Raw genomic sequence first — 10,296 nt, 5'->3', positions numbered from 1 at the left:
GTTGCTTGTTTTTTGTTGGTGAGTTTTAGGAGCTCTCTCTAAGTCCTGGATACTAATCCTTTTTCAGATGTATGATTGGCAAATATTTTCTCCCATTCAGTGGATTGTCTTTTTATTCTGTTAATATTCTTTTGATGCACAATTTTTTTTAATAAATTTATTTATTTTAGTTGGGGGCTAGTTACTTTACAATATTGTAATGGTTTTTGCCATACATTGACATGAATCAGCCATGGGTTTACATGTGTTCTCCATCCTGAACCCCCCTCCCTCCTCCCTCCCCATCACATCCCTCTGGGTCATCCCATTGCCCCAGCCCTGGGCATTTGTCTCATGCATTGAACCTGAAATTTTTTTAAATTTTCATGAAGTTCAATTTGTCCATTTTGCTTTGTTGCCTCTGCCTTTGGTGTCATATCCAAGAAATTACAGCCAAACTCAATGTCATGAAGTTTTTGTCTTGTTTTCTTCCAAGAGTTTTATGATTTTAGGTCTGATAGTTTTATGTTAATTTCTGTATATGCTGTGAGGTAGGGGTTCAACTTTGTTCTTTTGCATGTGGATGTCCAGGTTTCCCAGCACCATTTGTTGAAAAGACTGTCCTCCCCATGGAATGGCCTCAGCAACCTTGTTGAGAATCATGTGACCTCACACATGAGGGTTTATTTATGGGCTCTCAGCTCTGTCCTCAGGTTGTCATGGCTGGCTTTGTGCCAGGACCACTCTGTTTTGACGACTGTAGCTTCAGGATGCATTTGGGAACAGGAAGTTACACAGTCATTTTTAAAGCCATGGTGGGACGGTTGTCCCAGAAACAGGTGTGACCTTGGTGTGTCGGTTAAGTCCATCTCCTGAGGGAACAGAGCTGGGGAGCATATTGAGTGCAGTGCCCAGGGTCGGGCAGTCCTCCGGGTAGGCTGGGAAAGGCATGTGGAGAAGCCGAATCAAGGGCCAGTGTGGTGATGCGCTGCAGGGATCGCTGGGCCTCTGGTCTGCTGGTGACAGAAGCCCCCCAGCAGCTCTGACCAGGGGAGCCCCTCGGCCCAGCTCCAAGGGCCAGCACTGCCCCCGTGGCACTGACACTGGTTCGGAGTGTGGCTCTGATTTTCCTGAGCTGTGGGAGAGCAGGCAGGCACGTGGGCCCCCGCCAAGGTCTTTGACCGCCCCTACGGGTGACCCGTCACCAGGCTCCCGTTCCCCTCCCGCAGGGCCTCCAGGCCTCACCCCAGCAGCCTGTGAGAAATTCAGGGTTGTTCCCACTTCTCTGTTGTCAGGATCAGACTTCTTAACAGGATCCCACCACACCACTCACGAAGCTTACTTTGCTCTGAGATGCCATGAAATTTCCCTTTCCTGCATCTGTAGAAAATCAATGTAAAGATCACATGTGTTCACACATGTTCAGGACACGCTTTGGCCACAAAACACCTGCAGCTGATATCACACTTGCCCCAGAGCTGAGGCGCAGGGCGGGAAGGCTCGGGAGCACTGCCCCCACTCTCCACACGCGTGACGCCATCTGTGTGAAGTCTCTTCCCTTCTGGACGGTCTACAGCGTCTGACCAGTTGATGTCACTGCCAGGATGCGGCTGCCCCACCCACGCTTCATGCACCAGCATTGTTCTGGCGAAGCGGCACCTTTTCCAGCAAAACAAGGCCAGTCTTTCTTCATTTCCCACCTTTAAAGCCAGAGGCCCGTCCCAGTGGAAGCACCTGCGGTCAGAGTGTCTGCAGGGCACGTGAGTCCACCTGCATGGCCAGATGGTCCAAGGGGTGGCCAGGCTATGTGTCCACGGGAGGCTTGCGGCTGTTTTCTGGAACCTTCGTTCTTTGCGGTCCACACCCCCGGCCCCAGGGAATCCTGGGGTGAATGCCCACCGGCCCTGGTCTGAAAAGCCCTGACCCTCGAAGGCTCGGGTTCAGGAAGCATCAGTCAGGCTCCAGTTCTGCCAAGGCAAGCGTTTGCCTGTGGAGCTGATTCTCCTCTGGCCTCGGAGCTCCAGACGCAGCTGCTTGCAGAGGCCCGGGGCAGCTGCCAGTGGGGCCTGGGAGGGAAAGAGCATTCCAGGCTGGTGTGCTGAGGCCCGAACCCGGTGCCCCGGCAGACCCTCCCCAACCCAGGACAGGCCTGGCGGCCACCGACCTTCACTTCATTTCCCTGGCCTGCCCGCCTCCCTCTTCCCGTCTTAGGTACACTCAGGGGTCCTGCTGGCGGGAGGCAAGCTCTGGTTTTCGGCCGCCCTGTGGCTTTTGGATGCGGCAGGCTTGAAATTAGTTCATGACGATCCAGACACACATGGCAGCTCGGAAACCGCACAGCAGCCCCACCGGTGGAGGAGCCCAGTCGCCAGGCAGCCAGACTGAAATTTATGACAGCGACCTGGGCTTCGTCAGGCCGGTGACAGGGCGTCCGCGGAACCGCTGCTTAGTCACCCATTCGCTTGGCAAGATGGGCAGATGAGGAAACACGGGAAAGGTCAGACAGTAGGAGTTTGTCTAGACGCTCTATTTTGGATTCTCCACGCCGCGTGTCCTGTAGCAACCTTTGCAAACACCGTCTTTCAGCGACATCTTGAACGCATTGTTCTCCTGCGACAGGGCCCCTCTGTCTGCGCGCCAACCTGCCCGCCCCGCGCTCAACCGCAGGCTGCCTGGGCTTCAGTTTAGAAGCTAGAGAGAGACCCTTGGGAGGCCCCGCTCCCGCCCGGAAAGGAGGCACCACTTGGGAGGAGGCCAGGCCCTCCAGAAGTGTGTCCAAGGCTCCGAGGCAAACACGCCAAGAAGCAGGAGCGGCTGTTCTCCCTCCAGGCCTAATGCGAAGGCTGTTTCTGGCCCCTCCTTAGTCATCTCTCAGACTCGGAGCAGAACTTCTGAGAGCTGAGGACGAGAAATCTCACATGGAACCCGGCCTCTAACTGCCCGAGTCCTGTCCTGAGCTGAGGACAGCGGGAGAGTGCAGAGGATTCCAGGAAAGCAGGCAGGCGTGGGCTGCTCCCACCCGCTCCATCCCCAGCCCACACTCTGGGAGGCCTGACCACACCCTACCCTGGGGCCCTCAACCCCTCGGACACAGGCACCTCTGCAGACCAGGATGCCGCCCAGCACATGCGAGGGCACGGATGCACACTGTAGTCATCAGCCCGAGGGTCGTGGAGCGAGGGTCAGAGGCGCTGCTCTGGAGCGTCAGGCCAGGCGAAGAGAGAGAACCGTCTGCTGGCGCTGTTTCTGTTGCCGCCTCGTACCTGTCTCTCCTCTGCCCCTGGAAGCCTTCCTCAGGGCAGCAGGGAGGCCTGGCATGGGCCACACCCGCCTGCTGAGAGCTGGGAGCAGGCCGGCAGGCACTGGACCATGGTCGGGGCGCGAGGAAGCCGGGCTTCAGCGCCTATGCCCCACGCCTCCCTGGGCTTCCTCTCCAGGCTCCTCCTGCAGGCCCGGCGGGGCTGGTGTGAGCCAGTTGCTTTCACTCCTCAGAGCCCTGCCTTTCTGACCGCATGGACCAGGCCGCTCTCTGGAGATTCCCCGTGTGGCCGGGCTGCACTCTCTCTTGCAGACAGCTCCCCAGACATCTCCAGGCAGGGCTGCACGCATCCTTCTTACTTTGGAAACCTCAGAGCAGGGTCCCCAATCCAGCTGGCCGCTGACTCTCGCAGCCACTATGTCCTCCTTTTCACCTCCTGTGGGTCCAACGTCACGAGGCCACGGGGCCTGGAATTCAGGTTCTGAACAACTGCTCATATCACTTAAGGCCGCCAAACAGGTCAACATCGAGCTCATCCCCTGTACCTGGTGGGGATCTATCCACCTCAGAAGGAGCAAACCCACAAGAGGCCTGTGATCTGGACCCCGCAGACTGGACCATGAGACCAAGTTCAAACCAAAGTGGATTTGGGAGACTGCCGCGCAGAGCACGGGAAGGGTGAGGAACTGAGCAGAGAGGGCGTGTTTATTGGATCAGTCACCACCACGGGAAGTGGAGCTTGACCCAAACAGTGGCTCAGGAAGATGATGCAGAAATACCATGGACTCAGAGTCCCTGACGGAGGGACTGGGGTGTGCACACTGCCCCGGGCACTGGTCACATCAGAGCCCCCCAGTGTCCACTCTTCTGCCCAAACAGGTTTCTCTCATTTGAGCATTTTGTACAGATCATGCAAATTCTGTTGACAACCATGGAACTCATGTCATAGACTGAATTAGACATAAATTGGTAACTGCTGAAAAAATGTTAGGTACTGACTTTCAGCTTAAAACATTGAGTAGAAGGTCTCAGTTGTTTGTCCTCACTGAAATCGCTTGGAAACAAGGAGAACAAGGACAAAATACAAACACTGTGTTTGACCAAACTGCAGGCACTGGGAATCATAAACCTTCCACATGGGGAGACACCACCGTTCAGAGGAGATTGTGCCAGGATTGCATAACAGGCTCAGAAGAGACCTGGGGTGGGATTGCTCAGGCAGAGAATGCAGGACACTGAATTCTGCACGTAGGTAGATACCCTGACATCAGAGTGCATGATCCTGGGATGGAAAATGGGACCAGGGCCATGGGCTAGCTATGGGACCATCCCTGACCGTATTTAATGCCAGGGGACAGGGATGTGGGGCTGACAAGGAAACCCGTGCAGGGGCCCATCGGTGAGGTGGGCAGGGAGCAGCCTGCACAGTGATTCCCCTGCAGGACTAATCTCTGTTGCTGGCAGGCAGAAGTCCAGGTAAAGCCAGGCGAGGGGTCCGGCCAGGTGCACAGACATGTGAGGCTCTGCTGAGAACCAGGCTACGCCCGTCAGTCCTGGGATGCTGCTTTGACCCCCTCCCACCTGGACCTCTTGCAAATGGACAGTCTGCAGAGAACTCACCATGTTTAGTGAGGACTAATGATCCTAAAGGATCCGTTCAAAAATACTGCAGGAAGCAAGGAAAAAGGGATAAGAAAACAAACGGCAAAGAACACATACCATCAAAGAATACCCAGAGCAGGTGAAGTCATGTTGACATAGTGTCATAAATGCAAAGAAATGAGGGCCACACTCAGCTTTAAATAAGAGCTCAAGCAGAGATACAAGAGCTTGTGGAGAACTGCTGAGACACTGCTGAGAAAGGAAAAATTAAGTAGCAGAATTTAGGAAAGATACGGAAAAGGAAAATAAAACTGTCACAGGGTTAGAACTCAGAGAAGCTGAAAATAGGAAACTAGGCTGATGAAAGCATGGAAAAGTCAGCAAAACAAACCTGCCATGAACAGAGGAGATAAAAAGATCAGAGAGAAAATATGAAAATAGAAGACAAACCCTGAAGAATAGTGAACAGAACCTGTCTTGTCTGTGATGTCCCAGTCCCTCTGAGGCACCCATGACCCCTGACCTGCCTGCAAGGGCCTCTTCTGGCTGCTTCCCGGGTTTGTGGCCTGGCTCAGGGAGGAGTCCAAATGGGGCTCAGTCACCTGCTCAGGGCGGAAATGAGAACCACTTCCAACCGTGTTTGCAGTGAGGCAGAGCATTTGCGAACCAGCCACGGAGGGACAGAGAAGCACCATGGGGACACCCCAGATGCTTCACTGACCCCCACTGTACCCCATACTCCAGTACCCACTACACCCTGCACCCCAATGCACCCCACTGGACCCCACTATACCCACTGCACCTCCAATGCATCCACTACACCCCACAGCACCCTGTCCCCCACTGCACTCCCACTGAACCCCACTGGACCCCCTCTTCGGGAGGTCACAGCCAGGACCCCACGGGACTCTGGTATCCTCCTGCCTTTGACGGACAAGCACCCCTGGAACCGGCTTCACCCCGCCCGCGTCCCGTGTGATTCCCGTATCCAAACCATCCTGGTGAATCCAGGACGGAAGCCTATCTCCATACTCACTTGTTAAAGGCCCTGGACTAACGCAGTTCTGAAATTTGTTTGCTAAAAGTCAGGACAGTGGGAGACAGTCCGACTTTATGACGTCACAGCCTGGGGGCGGGGCCACAGCCTGGGATGGGGCCACTGCCTGGGGCTGGGTCACAGCAGGGGGCGGGGCCACAGCCTGGGGCGGGGCCATGGCCTGGGGGCAGGGCCACAGCCTGGCGACGGCTGGGCTTCCTGCCCAGGGCAGTCGGGGTGCTGTCGTGAGCAGACCCGTGCTGACAGGTGCGAGGGCCACTCCGGGCGGCCAGGCTCAGAGTCAGGTCCTCGTTTGGCCACCACCTTCCCTGGGCCCTGGGGGTGGGAGCCCTGCGACACCTCCCCCGGCGGGTCCCGGTGTCCCACGTCCACAGGTCCCTACCTGCCTGCCCTCATCCTCGGCCGAACTGAGGGCCCAGGCCCCACGGCAGAGCTGGGCATCTGTTGAATGACCCAGGTTCTCATCGCAAACCATTTCATGAGAAACCGGCCTGGGTGGGGGAGGATGTACAGCAAGAGAAGCCAGGGCGTCTGACCTCCCCCACCCAAGGGCCCTCCCTCATCCCTGTGCCCCCCGGACGGGCACGAGGTCAGCTCCAGGCAAGCGGCCAGCGGCCCCCAAGGCCCCTCTCTGCAACCACACAAAGGCAGTTCTGTGGGCCCTGCTGGCATGGGGGTCAGCCTGGCAGCTGGGCTCCAGGAGGCTGCCCCCTTCCCCGCCGACGCCCTCTGAGAGGTATGGGGTGGAGCGGGCCTGGGTGGGGCCTGCCTCACCTTGGAGGCCCTGCCTGCCCGGCACCTCTGCAGGGCCCAGCTGGGTGGCTTCCGTCTAGCCGGTGGTTCCGGTGGGCCTGGCTGCCCCCCAGAGCAGGAGACCCTGAGTGCTTGCCCGCATTAATGCCCCCTCAGGTACCTCTGCCAGGAGAAGCGAGGAGCCCCCACCCTGTTGCCTCTGAAAGGGAGTGCGGAGGGGCTGGGGCCCCTCGAGACCAGGGTGGGCGGGTGGGAACCAGCCCGGGACGGGACGCAGCCCTCAGACATGTAACCAGGGCCCAGAAATTCCAGGGAGCCCGCACCTGGTGGGGAACAAGAGAGGTGGGAGGCACATCTGAGCGGTCCCGGCGGGGCCTCCGGCGAGCTGTCCAATTACTGTCCGTGTGGGAGGCAGGTGTCGTAATGGAACCCTGCAGGCGCGCTCAGCCGCTAATTAGCCGTGACCTTGGGCAACTTCCCCAAGCCTCAGTTCCCCACTAAGGGGGTGGGTGACAGGGTGGTCAGCTCGGAGCAGCCAGGTGCGGGGGTCAGGGGCTAGCCCCCAGGACCCTGGGCCCAGGAGGACGGGGACATGCTGATGGACACACACACGCAGCCACCAGACACATCTCACAGAGCTGCTCGTGCAAATGGTGGCCCCAAGCCAGCCGCTGGGGGCCACTGAGGCCTGCAGACCCCTGGCCAGACTCCAGACCTGAGGCCCCAGGAGCTGTGTTCAAACAGGACCCAGTGCTCCCAGCTCCAGACTCACCTGCCTGTCCCACCCACAGACCCCGATACGCCTTTGTGGGGACCTTGACACCCCTTCTTTGCCTCAAATTTGTCCTCGAGGAAGCGGTGCCTCTGCCCTGGCCTGGGGCCACCAGAATCGGTGCCCCAGACCCTCAGCGGACAGCAGGCTGGGGATGGAGGTGGGGGGGTCACATCACCTGCCGTCCTGGCCCCAGTGCCCCAGTGCCATGCGCTCAGCGCCCACCCTGTTCCCAAGGTGTCCTTCGGAATCGATGTTTGCAGTCCGGCACAGCCTGTGGACGTGGCATCCCGGGGCATCATGGTCAGGATGGACAGGGCTCAGGGCCTCGTGTGCAGTATGTCCCCCACATCCAGACCCTAGGCAGGCGGCCTTCAGGGATGCACCCCATGCCCACCAGGTCCTCTCACAGAGCAGAGAGCAGAGGCTCTCCTTGTTCACAGGTGGGAACTTTCCAGGAGCAGTTTGGCCAGGTCAGTGATCCCGGGTTCTCCCAGGAAGAGGCCTGCTCCATCATCAGTGAGTGGACTGTGAACCCGGCCCTCCCTGCCTCCCCCCTACCTCGGGCCAGCATCCAGGGTCCAGCAAGGACCAGCAAGGCCTGGCTTCCTAAGTTGGAAAAACTTGTATGGACAACATGTCCACAGCATGATGGACGAAACTCTAGTAACCATGCTTCCCACCCATGAACTTGACGTTCTTCCTACGGAACATCAGATAACTCACGGAGTAGACACTCACGGCGTAGACACTCACGGCCATTGCTCCAACCCCAGAACCTGCCTTGGACACCACCATTACCTCTTGAAGAGCCAGGGCTGCACAGGTGGACCCTGTCCACAGGCTTCCAGCTGCCCAGGGACAGATGGAGGGTCATGAATTGAGCTACAAGCGTGGGGGTGGACAGGGAACACGTGGTCCACACCCATCAGCAGGAGCAAGTCAGGGATCTCCAGAAGACGGCAGTCTGCTCATCTGCCAACCATTAGAGTCGGATTTTTAGAACTGGGACCCCGGCAAAGGTAATCAACTGCTCGGGCCGGCAGTGGCCAAGGCCGACAGACACTCACACAGGGCAGCATGTTGTTGCCCCTTTTTACAGATGGGGAGACTGAGTTCCAGAGGAGCCCAGTGCCTGCTTGAAGCCGAGAAGAAAAGAGGGCTTTGTCAGGTGTGAAAGGTCTGTGCTGTAACTGCACCCAGCTGTCTTGTCCACTTCTTATTTCTTTGGTCTAAAGGCCACGCTCGTGAGAGAGGTGGCTGCTCTCCGGCCCCAGTGGCCACAACGCCTGCAGCTGCAAGCAGGGAGGAGAGCGTCTGGCTTTTTTAGGCCGGGGGTCAGGGCACAGCCAGCCCTGGGAACTCGCAGTTCAGAGGCCTCGCTTCTCACCCTGACCCTCAAGGATGCCAGAGAGCAGGTAGGGTTTACATAGCTTTGTGGATTATTTAGGTTTTTTTTTTTTAACCATTGGGCAGATTTTATGGTCAGACTGGAGAGTTCAAACCAGCAGAGTGAGCCCAGCACGGTTCCTGGAATGTTCCCTCCGTGAATTCACCAGGAGGAACACCTAGAGGTTCCATAGTCATGTCTATAATTGGTCAGGAAGATCAACCCCCGTAAAGCCAATGTTTTGTTTGAACTATGCCTTATTCCATAAGAATTTCATTAAAGCAATTATACGTTAATCATTGTGGCCAGAGTTATGGATGGCACCTCACCTCACAACAGACCCTGTGTACCGCAGCAATTAGCAGGCAGCAAACGAGCAGGACACGGCCAACTGCAAGGCCTGCGTAATGTTTTCATTACAGGAGTTGCTAATAATCTATTAATCTCCCTCTAAACACCCAGCAACATGCACACATTCCTCACCTCCAAGTCGGTTCCATGAAATGGCTTTAGGTAAACAAAATGGGATGCAGGAGATGGCATGTCAGTGGATGATTTATGGTGTGAATTGAACACCTTTGTGTGAATAAAGCCATAACTAACCCCCAGGAGCAAATTGTCATATTATCAAACAGCTTCGCTCAAGGCGGGCCCTGCAGCACCCGCCCACAGTGCACACTGCCTGCCCAGATCCGTCCCTGTGTTGGGAAGTCCACGCTCCCAGGGATGTCTGCTGTCCAGGGCTGTCTTCCTTGAGAAGCCTTAGCCCTGAGTCCCAGCAGACAGGAGCCTGTCTCCTCAGCACCTAGATGACCCCCAACTGCAAGTGAAACCCCAGCTGTATGCCCACAGAGCTCAGAAAGACACACACGAGGGGTGCATTGTCCAACATCCTCGGGGGTGGGAAGTCCTGTGGTCAAACCCATCAATATCTCTGCAATGAAGCAGTTACATGCAGAATGTGAATAAAGACTCAACAGGCCACACTCATCTCTGGACGCTTGGACCAGTCATGGCCGCTGACTTCTGAGCAAGGTCCCTGGGCCTCTGTGGCAGGTGGGCTTTCGGGCCAGGAGCTGCCCCATCGGATGACAGCAAATTAAATCTCATCTGTGGGACCACCCTCTTCCTCTGTGAGGCCTGGGGTCCAGCACACTCTGGGGAAGGCCTTCTGGTCCTTGGTCTGTAGCAGCCTATACTGTCCACATCCCAGCCTGGCCCTGGGTCTGTATGGAAGCCAGGACCCCAAGAGCATGGGCAGCCCAGCCCTAAAAGGTCCCAGCCACTCCAGGTGCTTCATGGAAACCAAGGTGGTCCCTGAACGGTGAGAACCCCCTGCCCCTTCCCCTAACTCAGGTCACAGAGTGACCCCTCATGTCCTCGTTTGGTCCCAGGGTCCTGACCACTGCAGGACACTGGTCCTCGGCTCATCTGGGCCGAGACAATTTCTGAGACATCCCGTTTTCGATGATCCCTGTGGCCTC

At 57.0% G+C, this 10,296-nt stretch overlaps 1 long non-coding RNA gene across 1 annotated transcript; it reads left to right on the top strand.

Annotated features, from left to right (window-relative positions):
• Positions 1-6,041: 6,041 nt before the first annotated feature.
• Positions 6,042-9,104, top strand: LOC145534405 (uncharacterized). Its single transcript, XR_014074565.1, has 3 exons — positions 6,042-6,143; positions 7,866-8,444; positions 8,899-9,104. It is a non-coding gene; the product is annotated as an uncharacterized LOC145534405 (long non-coding RNA).
• The last annotated feature ends 1,192 nt before the right edge of the window (positions 9,105-10,296 follow it).

Source organism: Giraffa tippelskirchi, chromosome 14, assembly GCF_054371585.1.
Source record: "Giraffa tippelskirchi isolate mGirTip1 chromosome 14, T2T-mGirTip1v1.2.pri, whole genome shotgun sequence".
Taxonomy (NCBI): domain Eukaryota; kingdom Metazoa; phylum Chordata; class Mammalia; order Artiodactyla; family Giraffidae; genus Giraffa; species Giraffa tippelskirchi.
The sequence above is the reverse complement of the archived record's forward strand: the minus strand, read 5'-3'. Positions and strand labels throughout refer to the sequence as shown.